Below are 16,897 nucleotides of genomic sequence, written 5' to 3' on the forward strand. Positions count from 1 at the left end.
TGGATTGAGAGTGGTAGGCAGGGAGCTGCGCGGCCGGCGGGGAGCGCTGGCTGTGGCCGGGGAGCCGGGAGGTCAGCCCCGGACCCAGCCGTGCTGCGCTCCGCCCGGCCGGCCCGTGAGCGGGGCGTTTGCGGATGTTCTATCGAGCGCCTGTGAAAAAGACTGGCTGCCCAGAACTGGCATCTGTTTTGCTTGTGTTTAGGGCCTGCCCTGGCAATCTGAGCAGGGAAGCAATGTCAGAAGGGATTATACCCTCTGGCTGGCTTACCTCGAGTGGTAAGGCCGGCAGAGAGCGTGACTGTGACTGGTGGGGTTTGTCTGTTCGGCAGATGCTGTCCTGTCATTGATTAATAATGCAGCCGTCCCTGCTCCCCTTACATCATGGTTTCAATTTGTAGCGGTGACAAGGCTGATCACCTTTCCAGTCTTAGCCGGCTTACAACATACCCCGGTTCTGCTTTGCCCCACACATCTGAATCGTGCTGTAACTTGACCCCCTGACTGGTGAAAGCCGTAGTAGAGCTGCAGCTCGCTGCCAGCGCCCGGGCCGCGCTCCAGCCGGCTGCCGGCACCGCCGCTCCCGGCCCTTCCCACCGCGGGCCCGAGCCGCCTTCCCGGGGCTCTGGGCAGCGGGGCTCGGCCGGAGGAGGTGGGACCCAGCCACGCTTTGGCCGAGTGCGCTGACAGCCACCCACCGCGTGGTCAGCGAAGAGCTGGGAAGCGCTCCTGGGTTCTGTGTTCGCAAAGCAGTCATTGAGATACCCTCGTCAGGCTCTGTCGGGTGATTGATTGATGGGGCAGGGGGAAAGGCAGCTGGTTGCTGCTGGCCGTGGAATGTAAATACTCTGCGTTGTAGAGGACGTGGGGCAGGGAAGTGTGTGTGTCTCTGTGTGCCCGGAGTTCTGCCATTTCCTGCTTTCCACACAGACTTTTCCTAATTTTAAAAATGTTGGTTTTACTTGAATTCCCTACAGAAGAGAAGCAGTAAAGCTTTCCTGTGAATTTACAAGGCAGCTTTCCTTAGAAATTCTGTGGCGTGCTTTTCCATGTGCTACACAACAGATGTTTGAAGCTGATCGGTGTCATGTGTTGCATTTTGCGGTACTTTAATACGTGCTTCTGAGAGACAAGCAGTACAAAGAGGAACCGAGACTCTAAGATGGATATAATTTTCACAGTGCTGTCTTTGGTTACTTCAGTAAAACCACATCAGACCATCTCTGTGCTGCTCATCTGCAGTCTAGGCTAAAAGCTGCTTGATTCCTGGCAGAAATTTCATCCTTTACCTGCACATTAATTTTTCCAGCGGTCCCTTACACCAAACAAAAGCTCTGTTTATTGACTTTATAGATTTTCATACTTCTCATAAAACTGCAAATCAAACTTTCTCAGTTTTCTTTGGTAGTGGCATTGTTAAACAGATGATATCACTGAACTGCTTTTTTTGATTATGTAGGTTTTATCTATTTAAATTTATGGTGCAATACAAATTGTCTTTCTCAAATTAAGCATGATCTTGTGACCTCTCTGCAGGGAACTTACACAGAAGATTACTGTGTCTAATGTTCATCACTGTGCTATCCCAAATCTTAGTTCAGGTCAGTGATTGCATTTTGAGAGCTTCCTTTTAAGAGTGGCTAAGCTGAGCCATAGCAAAGATGCCTTACTAATGTACTGTCTTGATGTCACTGAACGTCCAGTTTGATGAAAATGAAAGGTGCTTATCACTAAACTGTTCATAGATCCTATAAGGCCATAGCCATATATCCAACAGGAGTGGCAGAGAATTAAAAAATAATAATAAAAACAGGAGCTAGTCAAAGGTGGTGTTTCAGATTTTTTTCATAATGTCCCTATCAATTAAGATTGTCAGTGGGCAAGGAAGAATTTACATGCATTAGCGTTCAATAATGTTTATTTACATGAAAGAGGATTTTAAGATAGGACCCTGGAGTGGCTAAAGGCTAATAGAAGCTGTGTAAGAGCTACTAAGAAAGCATTAGTACGTAAAGTTAGGACAATACAGTCAGCTATACTTTAAATTGCATCTAAATAAGGATATAAAATATTTATCTGATATGCAGGAGAAGTGTAAGCCTCTTGGCTTTCACAAGGCAAATATATCTCTAGCACAAACAGATGAAAATAGAGACAGTTTTAACATAATCAAATGTGTGGCACTCACTCCTTCATTCCTTGGCCTGAGAATCCAAAATTCAGTAGCTAACAAGTAAATATTATAAAACATAGTATTAGCTGATTAGATCTGGCAAGAAACAAAACTCCAGACTAGGAACCTGCAGTACCAGAGAGGAGGAAAATCCATTAAACCTACACAACAGTAACTCACAATGATAATCTTGTAGAGATGTGTCTGCAAACTGTAACTCAGAAAGCCAAACTAACCCATTTACAGCTTCCAACATCTCAACAGAATACCTTTAGATGCTATTAGCCTAGTTTTATTTTATGTCTGTTTTGTAGTGGCAACTTAACTGTTTTAAAGTGTATCTCTGTGGGAATTGATGGGTTTTATTATGTGTGTTTTTGTTCTCTAAGAAGGAGAATGATCGATTTTGTTTATGCTTATGCTGGTTGTTGTTGTTTGGCTGTGAGACAAGGTTGCCATCAACAGAAGGGATGAAGCATGAGGTAATGACTACAACTTAAATGAGAACACTTGTCATACCTGCTTTTTGCTTGGACTGATCATCAAGTATCAGGGCACAGTCAAATGCCTGTGTGTTTTCTTTCATGTTTACAAACTGGCAAGCTTTAATGGAAGGTAAACTTTGACATTTCTTTACAGTTTCCTTTGCCCTTGAAATCCAAGCTACTAGTACTGGCTAAACTATTTAGGATCTCCTGAGAGTCAGTGGAACAGTTTATATGTCTAGTTTGCTTAAGTATTCCCTGACCTGATTCCCCTTTGCTAAAGGTGTATTTCCACCCTTGTGGAAAGTTTTGTTCCAGCCTTTCTCTACAATCTCTAGGATCTGTGACTCCTGAAGGCCAGTCCTGCTACAAGATGAAGGCAAATGTTCAGTACTTTGGCCTTTTCCATATCATGTGTTACCAGGTTCCCTAGCCTTCCTTTTGTCACACATGCACTTATAGAAGCCCTTCTTGTTGTCTTTGATATCCTTCACCAGATTCAGTTACATTTGGGCTTCAGTGTAACTAACCTTAAAATTTAAGATTGGGTGCTCAGACCATGTCTCCATATTCCTCCCAGCTTATCCTCCACCATCTGCATGCTTCATTTTTTTTGCGCGCGAGTTGGTCTAGGAGCTATTATTTCCTCCATACAGGCTTCCTGACATTTTTTTTAATTGTTGGGATGGACCTCTTTTGATCTTGGAGGAGATAGATGATCCTGTAATATTATCCTGCTTTCTTAGGCCTCTCTTCCCTCCAATGCCTCTTCTCATGGGACTCTTCCAAGCAGATTTTCGAAGAGGCCAAAGTCTACTCTCCTGAAGTGCCCAGTGTTTTGAGCATTATGTTCTCCCTCCTCTCTGACCACAGGATCCTGAACTCTTTCATAATATTTTCAGCCAAGGCTGACCTTGACCTTCACATTCCAAATTAGTCTCTCCTTGTTGGTGGGCATGAGCAGCAGAAAATTTCTTGTCATTGGCTCTTGTCATTTGTGCTCTCTAGAAATCCTCCTGTATTGCTTATTGTCCTGATGTGTTGTCCCTCCAGCAGATATTGGGGTGGTTTAAGTCTCTCAGGAGGTCCAGGCCTGAAAATGTGATTATGAAGTTGCTTAAACTGTTAGGATAATACTGATGTATATACTGTTAGAACAATACTGATGATAGAGAATATTTATGTTAATGCAGAACAGTGGAAATGCATTCTGACTTGCATATTCCCTGCTGAAAAGGTTACTACAAATATCCCTCTTTATACTAGAGACTTATTACTCACACTAGAGTTAATGGCCCCTGGACCTGTGGCTCAGCTTCATGGGGACCACTTAAACCTGTGCACGTCAGAAAAGAACCTGAGTGAGCAAAGACTAAATATTTAAACATTTTCAGCCAACTTCACTCATTTTGCCTGAAGCACACTCACTCCCTAGCAGGTCAGCTTGCTGTAACCTCTGGCAAGGGTGAGAGGCAGCTGGGAAGATCATCATCTTCAGCTGGCATAACTAGGTCTGTAAAAGGACTTCTATCTTTGGCTTTTCTCCACTCTAGACATACTCTACATATGACTAATTTGTTTTTTAAAAGAAAGCCACAGAACTCTTACCCGAAGAATTCTGCTGCCACAGCATTCCTACTGGGAAGACTGAGCTACGGTCTTGTCTTTGTCTGGGAGGTGAGAAATCTGATGGTGTTTGCAGTTATTGGTCTAACCTGGAGTGGAATGGCCAGTAAAGAATTATACAAGGAATGAGAGAAACACTGTTCAGAAATGAGACCTTCAACATTTACTTATACCTCTGAACCCGCCTGAGTCTTGAGCATTGGAATCATGAGGAAGAGGCATCATTCGAAGAAGATAGAAAATAAAAAATAGAGAGGAAATGCTGTATCAACTGGAGTCTGTCAGATGCAAACATGAGAAGAAAAATTCTTTGTGAAAGGGTCTTAAATTTTTGCTCTTTTCTTTGTCTGACAAGCAGTGCCACCAGGACCTAAAAACTTTATTCCTGGACCCATGTGGACCAGAAGTGCTAGTTTCTTCTTCTAACTTCTTGGCTAGCTGCAATTTGCTGAGTTTTACCTAAAGTTCTTATAATTAATATACATTTTAATTTAGGAAAGACTTCATTGATGGGACCATATCACAAGGAGGATTGATAAAAATAGACTCAACTACAGGAGAACTCCTTCTCATGTTAAGGCAACACCTGGTACTGCTACACCAATTGTTAGCTGGACAGGGACTTCCTAAGGAGTCTGCAAAATCTGGTGTAAAGAGCTAAACTCCTCTGGCAGAGATCCATGACAAATTGCCAGAGATGAGAGGAGAACAAACTAGTATGTTCAAGCTCTGCACTCCAGGCATTGAGTACAGTGTTCTCACTTCCAAAATGAACTGTTGAAGAGGAAAAACAGCCTCAGCTTCTAATATATCTGACAAACTGGGCACATTCTGACATCCTAGCAGCCATAATCTCCCACTTTGCTTTTTTGCTTCATCTTTTGTGCATTGTGAATGCCACAGGCCTTAGAAGTTCACTTGCAGGTTTTCCATTGTGCTTCCACCACTGTCACCCCTACGTCTCCCAAAGCTGAGGTTTTTTTCAAGATTTCCTTAAATTCTGTATTGTAAACCAGGGAATGGTATGCTTTTTTTTTTTCGTAATTCAGAAACTGGGTCTTAATTCCAAACTGTAAGTCAAACATGCAGAATGATAATGGCAGGTGAGGAGGTGCCTTAAGATACCCATCAGATGCAGATTTCAGATTGGTTCAAGAGTTGGAAGTTGCTTTTTAATAGATTCGTGTGGTGGTACTAATGATGGATGTTGTTGCATTTATTAAATACACATTCTATGACAATGGAAAATAAGTATAAAAGGGGTCTCATGTGAACCCAAGAGCCAATGTTGTTATAAGAGCAAGAGAAGCAGTAAGTATTAAGAACCCATAATAACTCAAGAAACTGAGTTGTGCATTTCTGGATGTGTTGGAGATTTTCCACAGATATTTCCTATGGAAAGAATTTATGAATCAAAGCATAAGAGTTGTCCAGGGAAGATTGGTCCCACATGGATACTGTTGCTGTTTTAACTCATCCAAATCTTCAAAACTATTCACTATGAACAGATTGTATTCATAAGTACAGGAAGCATTTACATTTAGCATAGCTAAATTAGCTGAAGCAGAAATGAACACACTCCATGTAATGTTTAACCAGAATAAAGAACAGTTGTATGGTCAGAGTGAGACATTTGGAGGGGGAAGACAGAGCAAGCCAAATTTTGCTCCTGGTTGGGTTTATCATAGGAGTGCAGCAACATTGTTCACATAACATGGCTGGATTAATTTGCTCTCTACTTGCATTGGCATTCTTGTCAGTTATTATTTCCTACTTAGGCAGAAAGGAGAGATGAAATCTCCATTTTTAGCATAATGGAAAATGGCTAAGACTATTTACTCTGAAGGGACCTATTTAGTACATATTTGAGTAAGGAGATGCACCATTTATCATATTTTATTTTAAATAATGCTGCCTGGGTATCAGTACATTTCCCTTCTCTCTTCCCTCTTCAAAAACTCCAAAGCAATACCATTCATAGGACAACTTTTGACTCAAGAGCGTGAGGTTACAAACCACCTCAAGTCTTGCAGAAGTAAGTAGGGTTAGAAAGGTTTGTGGATAGCTTTGTATTCTCAGACATAGGTAGCAATTCACATCACTGAAACTTCAGATTTTAAAAAAAGGACCTGGAGTTTTCTTTTAATGATCTTTCCTGGAGTAAAAATTTTGCAAGCAGCTTACCTGTATTAGAAAGATTGTACATGTTTAAGTTTATTAGATAACACACCTTCACTTGCAAGAAGATTAAGGACAGGCATGTTACCAAAGTTTCATAATGCTTATGCAAATACTTTTCACCTAGAAATATCCTGAGTGCCAGGATCCCTATTGCTTCCCAGCTTCATCCTGGACAAATTCAATGAAACGCATCATATTTATTACCAAACCTTTGGAAATGCAAATATACCTCAGCTTAGAATTTTAGTTAAACTAAACTTGTTTAGTTTGTTTGAAATGGTATTCCCATTATTGGAAAGTTTACTGTTTGTTGCCAAGTGATGTAGAGAATTGTGCTGAAAGGTTCAAGGTTGAAGTCTTCCTGGGGTAGAAGCAAATGTATCTGATGCTGTCTAGCTCTGGTGGGTGGGTGTGTCTGTCACATTTTTTAATACACCATTTGTCCAACACTGAACATTTTCACTTAAGACTGAATACACCACAGATTTTACTGGCCAGGTCATCTTGAAGTCTCTGGAGCTATATGGATCCAAGCATATGCTAATATCACATTAAGAGGAGTCAGGAGGTATATCCCTGCCCTGGTTCCTCCCTTCCTACAATTCCTCTTGCACTTTGATTTTCATGTCCACCATGTGAGCTACAAGAGAGTGGACGTGCCCAGTTCCTCTGGAAACAAGGTGATTGAGACTGAAAGGAGCACTTCAGTGTGCTCCCACAATCTCCACCACCTTGCATTCAGTGTGGCTTTTCACTGTGAGGTTCTTGCATGCTGATGCAGCATTATGGAGTGTTTACTGCTGTTGCAGTATGTTCTCTAAGACATGGGATATCATCCAGTTCCTCTGGTTTCTCACTCCAGCATCTCTCCAAGAGAAAAAAGTGAAAGCCTGATATGGCAGTATTCAATTATTCCTATCATACAAGGTACAAGCAAAACATCTACCATTAATAATGGATGTTTTAAAATCATAAACTCGTTGTCCATGTTCTTTAACAGTTGCGGAAGAAAGTTGATCTTTCCTGAGAATATTGAAGCAGATGGGAACAGTGTGAATGCCAGAATAACCCTACAAGTTCTGCTAACATGAAACAGTTTTGGACAGTTCAGGACATCTGGAGTCAATATGGGAGAGGGAAATGAAAAATTTCTTGAATGTACTTAAAGGCTGAAATAGAATTACAGTGGCACAGACATGCAGAAACTGAATGAAATACACACATGGATATGGCAGAAGGCTTAAAAGGAAGTCAGCCTGCTAGGAGCAGAACTATTTTTAGTGTCCTAATGAAGAAAGCAGCTGTATTTGAGAAAGTCAGTCACTCACTGCTTGGAAAATCAGCTGGAACTCTTTCTGGGTCCTGGTGTTCTGGTTGTGAGAGGAAAATCTTATGTGTAAGCTCTTTCAGCCCTGGAGAACCTTAAATGACAGTCATCTTGGCTTTTGAAGCACAGTTGTGAGCTTCTTGGGAACAGATTCACAGACTCCTGTTGGAGCCCATGGTCACTCTGTGGTGTTCATCCATTCTTGGAATGAGCATTTCTTCAGGAGAAAGCAAGGATCTGGAAAAGTGATCTGAGATGTGCATTGAATATAACATTGAGTTCTGCCTTTTTTGTTTGTTTGTTTGTTTGTTATGTGCTGTGCAGCTTGTTATACAATGCTTATTTCCATTCTTAATTTCCCCAAAGCTTTGCTGGGGTGCAGTAGGCTGTCCAGTTCATTCTAAAAGCCCTGTAAAAGCATCTGTGTAGTGCTTGTGTTAGGTATGGGAATGGAAGAGAGCCACTTTATTTTACTTCTCTAGTGAAATTTGATTTGTCAAAAATTGTGTTGCTGATCCTAATGTACCATCTTCTTTGTATAGAATAAGCCCTTTTGTAAGGTTTCTTTGGTATAAAAGAGAGAGATGTCTTTTTCTGTCATATTGCTGAGTTAAGCAATCAAAGTGAGTTATGTGTGTCCTGGCTATGACAAGAATGGACAATAGTTATCACCATGTCAAAACCATCAAATGTGCTTGCTGGAAGTCAAATAGACAACTTGATTTTTCTGCTGGCTTGAGGAACCATTTCTGAACTAGTTAAAGAAGATGCATCATAAAAGGATGAATTGAGAGAAAAGGGATTTTAGCTTCAAGCCACTGTTAGAGAAGCCTGACCACAGCCATCTGCCTGAGATGGCCTGGCATTTTCAGTGAGAGGATGAGATTAGTGAGGAGGGCAGCTTGGGTTTGGGAACTTGCTCCTGCAAGTGGTCAATCATTTTCAATGGTCACCTGCCCAAACCATCAGGAACTGAACAAGATCTCAAAGGTGGGAGGAAGGCAGGATATGGAAGAAGAAATGCCATGGAAAGGGAGCTGGAACCTGGACTTCATGAGTATCCCTGCCCCTTGGCAGGTTTGCCAGGCTTCTTCGGTCCAGTTCCCAACCTTGCATTTGGTTTCTTTAGAAATATGATTTTTCTTGTCTGTCACATGCTTTAATACATGAAGTGTCTTACACAGTGGGGAACCATGCTTTATGTAGGTACATGAATCCTCAGGAGTTGAGAGGAAGGCGCTGTATGCAGCTGATCTCCTTTTGTAGAAAGACTAGTCTGGGGAAGAAGTCGATGCTCTCAGCCTCTTCCCATTTGCTTGTCACCTGCCAAGTGTTTGCAGAAGACTGTTCCTCTTCAATTTTCTGGCACAGTTTCTTGTCCCTAAATCTGCTTCTGCTTGAGCAATATAGTTTTAGAAAATAACCTCAAAGTATTGAAAAGTGGGAAGATCATTGGCTGAATTGCATAAGGGGCAATTACATGAGTATTTATTCTGGCATAAATCAGGCAGCTTGGGGACAGTGACCAGCAGCTAGAGAGGCAGCAGGAGCCTCCTTGCCTGACTCAAGGGCAGTCAGTGCCACAGGTCTGACCACAACCTTGCTTTCTGACACAAATACCTGAAGTTCTTAGATGGTTTCAGTAGAGCCTGTTTTGCATAAACCATTTTTATTTTCCCATTACTCATATGTCCCTTTGTTAATAACATAATGTAAATAATTCTGTGCTGGATTTGGCATTCATTTAAACAGGTGTAACACTAAAGCAGTCGTAATTGGTTTCGGTGTTCCCAGCCTTCTCTCCAGCTGCAGTTTCCAAAGGAGTTTACTTGTTTTTGCTCCTGAAGGCTCGTTATTACCATAATTCACTCATCAGTCTGCTGCTTTTCATGTTAATTCACTTTTATAACCTGGTAGGAGGCAAGATGAAATGTTATAGGCTGCATCCTAAGGTTATTCTTTGAGTGGCCAGTGTTTTAAATGGTTGGGATGGGCATTGGCAAGAAGAGGTTTGTGATATTTACAGTCTTCAGGAATCTGTGTAAAAGTGAAAAAATGCTTATCCTGATTCTGTATAAATACCACATCCAAAGCACACCTGTCTTCTGCCGTGTGGGCCAGCTAATTGGTTTTTGATCTATTTTTACTATTCTTAGCTGAAAGGCAATTTTTTTTGTTAAATTCCACAGAAAGCTCTAGAGCTGTTTTAGGAGTTTGTTGCTGTGAAAGCCATGGTTCTGTTTGTTTTAAAATGCATTCTCAAGGAATAATTACAATGATTGAGAATGCTCCTTAAAAAAAACCCAGAAGCATGTACATTTTTCATAGCTACACGTCTCTAAAATGTCTTCGTGGGTTTCTTCACATATTCAGGAAACTTTTAAAAATAAAAAGGAGCAAATCTATCTCTGAGCTTGGCAACAGATGAAGTTTATATTTCACAAGTATCTGAAAATGGGTTCCTCCCCATTTGCAGACACAGATGCCAAAGTTTTAAACTGACAGTGCAAAGTTTATATTGCAAGCTTTGTAAAGGCGCAAAGCAGCGTTTTTCTGCTCTGTGCCAGTCCTGCACTTATGCATGGCTGGGATGAGGCCTTATTGGACAGTGATTATTATTATTGTTTATGAATTCCTGGCCTTGCGGTCGTGCAGAGCAGCAAGTCGGCATTGTTGAACTGGGAACTGTAGACATGAAAATAGCAAAAAGGTTGCCCCTGCTGCTAAACTTTTGGCAGTATTTTGTATTCCATTCTTGTCTGTATTAAAACACAGAATGTAGTGAATGGGCCAAACCCTGAAATCCTTATTTGGTTATTATGAAAAGAGAGAGAAAAGGCTGTGATTCATTAGGAGGGAGATGAATAAGAGACTGCAGAGAAGGTCTGTGCAAGGTAGCACAGAAGTTTAATTTCTCTCATGTTACGACCCAGTAACACAAGGTTTGTCCGAGCACAGCAAATGGGGGCTCTATCAGAAGTAATGCTTTAAGTAGAGCAGTGATGTAAGGAGATGCCTGCTGCTTATGTGATATGTCTAAGCATGTGTGTGCAGGGTCAACTGGAAAAGCTGGGTAAATTCATGCCCCTGCAAAGATGTTGGAAATCATTGCATGGGATGCTCCTGAAACCAGTTATTTCAAAATATTAATTCAGAGATTTTTGTATTTTTTTTTCTCATTGTTACTGGGAGCACAAAATACCTGTTACCTATTACTTCAAACAAAAGGGGTACAGGAGAGGGAACAAAACCTGTTGTTCCAGCAGCAGAGCAGTTACTAAATGACAAGTCATTAATCCCACTTCAGTATATTGCTGGGAGCAGCAGGAGTTACAGATGTTCGATTGCATCATCACAGTATAGTCTCTGATGATGGTGGTTTGGGTTGTTGTAATCCCACAGAAATTATACTTTGGCTTCAGTGCTTTGGCCTGCCTGAGCATGACTGATCGTTATCTGCTCCTCAAGATTAGCTGAAAGTGCCTAGCTGAACACTGAACTTTGTGGCAGAAAAGGATGAATTTGGGGACCAGGTCTGTGAAAATGATGCACAAAAATAGGCTGCTGTGTTTACTCCCTTGTTCTCCCCAGCATAAATGGAAAAATGAGAGCAGCGCACAGCTCAGCCTGTCTGCTTGAGATACATTCAGCTACTTAACTCCTGGCACAGACCACTACAACCATGGTAGTCTGCATTTCAGCAAAGGCCTGAGGGTGTTGTAAGTAATATTGGGATGCAAGTTCTTGTTCCCTTCTCCCTGCTTTTTACGTCAGATGCTGAATGAGTCGCATGTGCAGGTTTGTGAGGGGGGTGGTTCAGCTGCTCTGCCTCACACTCCCCAGCCCTCCCTGATCTTGTGTCCCAGAGAATCTCAAAGATAATTTTAGTAAAAGGCTGTTCTGGGTGCCCTTCGGCTCATCTGTTTACAAAGTCACAAAGTCTCATCTCGTTATTTTTCAGGGATCATAGGGGACAAAAGTTTAAACATTAGCTCAGTTATTTAAACCCTGTGGCAATGCCAGTCTGCTTGGCACATAGTGTTGAATCTAGTGATAAGATATTCAACTGACTAATGACCCTCGCAGTGTTGTAAGAAATATGCTGATTAATACTCTGTGAGGGATAGGAGGGACAAAGCATCTTCTATGTTTTATGACAATTGCTAGTCAAAAAATCTGCCAAAAACCTGGGCTTAGAGATCTATGCTGTTGCCCTCCAACAAACCCTGCTTTCCCGGAGTCTTCTAGAATATTCCTAGATAAGCAATACTGCAGATGAATAACAAAACTAAAAACCAGTTCCCCAGTAAAAGCTTTGTGCCTGAAAATATTTTCTGAGGTATAATTATGGTTTTGTCCACTAGATGGCTTTTCTCCCCCTGCCTGCGACTTGATAGAGCAATTGAAATTAACCAAATGTAATCTATCTAAAATTATATTACTTACAGCTGAAATCAGATATTTGTTGGACTTCGGTCAATATTTTCTATTTACATAGAGCATGCAGGGCATATATATCCTGTGATGTAAATTTTCCTGGGTGAAACAAATCTTCCATACGTTAGTGCAGAGAAAAATGAAAGTTAAGATATTTTACCAAATTGTTTGCCAACAAACAATGTTTGCTTATTTTATGAAATTTTCACAGACCACGGGGCACATTCTGTGGTTCTTAAGTCTATAGCAGCGACATTGAAAAAATAATGTAAAATCTTCCAGACCTTATTTTGGTTTGACTGGGAGTTTTTAGGAATCAGAGGAGTTCCTCCCCTTACCCACCCAGTTTGTAGTATAATATTAATTAAGGATGTTTGGAAGCAAATTTAGGTTCTAAAATCATTATAATTAAGTAGGACAGATGAACAGAACTCTGCATTATGTGGCTTAAGCCAAATCAAATGGCTTGTCAAAAAAAAAAAAAAAGTGCTATTTACATTGAGAAAAGTCTCGGTTTTAGTGACTGTGTGAGTCCCTCTGACCACTGATGAGATATTAGCAGGCATGTGCCTTTCCTGTTGACTTTACCACATGGATGAGATAGTGGTCAAGAGAAGAGTACCCTGAATTAGTAAAATATGTAGTATTCAGGTTATAACAGAAATATAATAACACATCCCTACAAGTATTTTATTATTACAATATTTCAATATTTGCTCTGTTTAAAAATAACATGGTAAAATTAAAAGTAATCACCAAGCTGATGTTCACCATTTCACTGAAGAAAATAAAAGAGAATTGGTATGATTTTATATTAAAAAATTGTGCTCGAGAAACATGCCAATGAGTCTGATGTGGGTAAACACACTAGATGAAGATGAGTGAACCAGCATTTGGGATCTGGGGGATTTCTGCATGGAAGTTACTGTAGGAGCCTGCTTAGAGATGCAGTTCCTCCTTTATAGCTAATGAGTATTTGTTCAGGGGGAAACTCATTTTTAGCTGTTAAACCAAAGCAGCTCCTTTTTTTTCCTGTCAACTTCCTGATAGTCATGGGAGGAAAAAAGAAGTAGTGTTCTCATTTCAGCATCCCTAGTCCTCCTCCTTACTTCTCTGGAAGATAAAGCAAGCAAGCTGTTTCTGTTACTCATCTTTTCCTTCAGCATCCTTCCTTCAGGATCTTTCTCTCTTGTGAATCATTCCAGTGCCCATTCCTGTCCCCATTACCAGCTTTTTTAAACTTCACCTTAGGGGGTTGTTGGGTTTTCCCTGCACAGCATCGGGCCCTGCTGGAGAATAGGCTGGGATCTTGGTAATCTCCATCAGTAGGTGCTGGCTGGTAGCACTGGGATGGAGGAGCAGAACAACCACTGAAGTTAGTTCTCTGTGATTCAGGAAGCTAATGTTGCTACAGTTTGCACTCAGTTTAAGCTTGGAAAGGCAGTTTTTGCTGCCTTGAAGTTTGTTTTCTCTTTTTCTTAACAGAAGCTTAGATTATGCGAGAATCCGTCACCGAGACCAGTGTGTACACACTTGCCAGGGAAATCTTGCAACTGTAAAGCATATGAGTGATTTTTAAGCCCCATTTGACTAATACCAGAAGGATTAGTGTGCTATTTTGTTTGATGCCAACACAAGAAAAACGTCATGTGCTTTGAACTGAACGGTTACATTTACTTGGGTGGTGCTAAACTGAGGTGATGCAAGTCACTGTGTTAAAAGCCCTGGTATGCTCATGGCCCTGGGTCATGGAGATCTTCAGGCTGAGCCAGCAATTGTGCTACCTGTCATGAATGAATGGGGTGCAGGAGCAGCTCTTTGGCTCCTGAAAGAGCTGACATTGTGAGTGCAGGAAGTGTGAAACATTTGCTAATCCAGTGGCGGTCAGCTAAGCACTTTGGTCAGAAACGGCCGGGGTAACACACAGGCTTAGATCTTTGAGCCTCTAAGCTACCTTCTGCTTCCAGTTATGGCAGTATAAATCCATTGACTTCCCTAGTATTCCTACACCAGCCTTATTCCAGTGCTCCCAATAGTAGAGTTGAGGCAACTCAGGGGAGGAGAAAGAAGTGAACAGAACAAAATCGTACTCTGCAATTTCATTACGCACACTTTCAACCACTTCGGCTTGGTACAGAATGTTCTTTCTGGCCACCAAGAACTGTGAGGCCCCAGTGAACCCTCAGTAGCACTTCTGCAGGCGCACCAGTCAGTACTGACATGGAAACCCTTCTCTAGCATGTCAGTATGTGTGTGCCACTGAACATGCACTAGTAACAATCCCATTTTTTAGCTCCATCCTACTCCAGTCTAGCTATCTGCTGATCATAGCCAGAAGAGACCATCTGAAATCCTCCAAGCCTAACTAGAGCAGTCCAGAAACCATATTAAAAATAATTTAATGGAAGAAAAGCTTTATCTCAGTTTAAAAATTGTCTGGGAGGTGGTGTAGGGGGTTCTTATCCCTGACACAGTGGGTATCTGGAACGCTGTGAGGCCACAGCTTTTGCAAAGTACAAAGGTAATTGGGAAGAGCCAGGTCATGCTGGTCTTCAAACTTACTGCAGCAGCAGATCCAAGAGGCAATGAATAATAGCTTAGCACTCAGTCTTACCTGTACTGATCTTAGAGAATTTGGCATAAGGAAGCAAAGGTTGACCAAAGTCACTTTTAATCCATCCTCAGTGTTAGCACTGGCCAAAGATCTCCTTCAACCAATATCAGTTTACTGCAGTTCTGCAGCACTTGTTCCAAAAAAATCCCAAACTCGGTCATAGCAAATGCTCAGCTGGAGGCAGGCAGGTCATGCATAAACCAGCTATGTTAGCTCACAGTTCTTCTGTGCCACTGTGCACCCCTGTAAAGACCATGCTGAGGTCCTTTCAACTTCTTCACTGGGCCTTTGATCTCTGCCAGCTTTGTGCGTTCCTCTCTCATAGAAAAATGTTTTTTACCACCAAGGAAATCTGTAAAACAGATGTTACTAATTCAAACACCTTCACTCTGTAAAGGAAATGTAGATTCAATTCCTTTTGTGCATCTGAAATGCTGCTGCCAACCCTGTGCTATGAAAGGTGAGGGAAAACACAGAATGCTAATAAAAAATAATTAGTGACACCAGAGCAAGAAGATGTGCATGTCACAGATAATAAATTTGGCTCTGCACTGAACATAAAAGGGTTTGCCAAAGTTTTTTGCCTGTCTTTTCAATTCAGACAGGAGTTTAAACACTGAAAGTAGCCATCCAGGTTTGATCTCAGGTTGGCCCAAACATTAAATGACTCTGCTGACCTGTCCAAGCACAGGACGTTGGCCAGGCCTCAGGACTGATTTTTCTCTGAGTAGCCCCAGAGACCATCTCCCCTTCACACAAAGATTTCAAACACATAGGACTTGCTGTGGCTGCCCTGCAGTATTGGATCAGCTTCATCAACACAGCATCACCTTGCTGTTGTATCTTTCCTTTTAACCCTGCTGAAAGATTACAGCGTTTGTTCTCTGGGTTTGATGTGATCTGGTTTTGCTTACACCCTAATGATCAACCATGAAAAAACGGAGTGAACTTGTTTTGAATTAGTAAATGCTGTTAGTTAAGCTTTTGAATATGTGTTTAATTTTCAGGTGGATGCCTAATTACTCTGTGACCTGTTTAGCATTGGAGACTAATTCCTTTCAAAGACTGGAGAAAAAAAAGAGGTTACATCCAAGCTAAAATGAAAATCACAAAGGATTTTTTTCCCCTGTATCACTTTAAAAAGATTTCTGAACACATTTGTTTTCAAAGTAGCTTGTTCTCAGTCCTAAAATGACAACTGCCAGCAGCTGGCTGGGCTAGTCTGAAAAGTAATAAAACTCACATGACCCAAAATTATACAATACCGAGACCATTTGTAACTACAGCTAGAGTTATTTGTCATTCTGGAAAAAATAGTGAAGTGTCTGGGGGTTTTCTTTGTTACAGTTATTCTTAAAAGGATTTTTTTTTTTTGAGAGGCAGCAGCAGAAGGGACTTCTGTTGGTTACTTTTTTTCAAAGCTTAGTGATAACAAACAAGCAGTGCAATTTTGGCAGGAAAGTATTGTATCCCATGTTAGAGAATAAATTGTTCCCTTGATGATGTCCTGAGTGATAATGCTTCTCAGATTTATGGATTTTTCTGTATATTTGCATAGAAAGTCATTACAGCACGCTTTTAGCTGATAACAGTAGCACATCGTGGCATGTTTCTGCATGTCTTACAACTCCCTGGACAAGCTATTGACCAGATAGGTCACTTCCCGTGGAGCAGACAGTCATTTTGTGCACTCTTTCTTGCATGGAACATAAGCCTTTTTGCTAGTCTTCAAGGTCCTGTCTCCCCTCTCTCTTTGCAAAGAGTATAGTACCTTCAGAAATCTCTTATTTTTGTTTAAAATTTCTAGTCTGACATATCACAGGGAAAGAAAGAGAAAAAGGAAAGAGCACATCTTTTTAAATGGAGGAAAATAATTCCTCTTACTTGCCAGATTCAAAAAAAGCAATGTTTGTCCAGCTCTGCTGTTTCAGTGTTGATTTCAGTGCTAAAAATGATGCATGCCTCTTATATTGGAGTGGATTTCTCCAGAGAGCATATTTTTATTGAGATTCCTGTAACTATTGACCAGGAACAAGGTTAAATCGAGCCTGTTTAAA

The 16,897-nt window shown here is 41.2% G+C and overlaps 1 protein-coding gene across 17 annotated transcripts in view; it reads left to right on the forward strand.

Annotated features, from left to right (window-relative positions):
- ATXN1 (ataxin 1) overlaps nt 1-16,897 on the forward strand; it is a 399,379-nt gene that overhangs the window by 103,044 nt on the left and 279,438 nt on the right. The window lies entirely within an intron of this gene.

The sequence above is a fragment of the Taeniopygia guttata genome, chromosome 2 (genome assembly GCF_048771995.1).
Source record: "Taeniopygia guttata chromosome 2, bTaeGut7.mat, whole genome shotgun sequence".
Lineage (NCBI taxonomy): Eukaryota > Metazoa > Chordata > Aves > Passeriformes > Estrildidae > Taeniopygia > Taeniopygia guttata.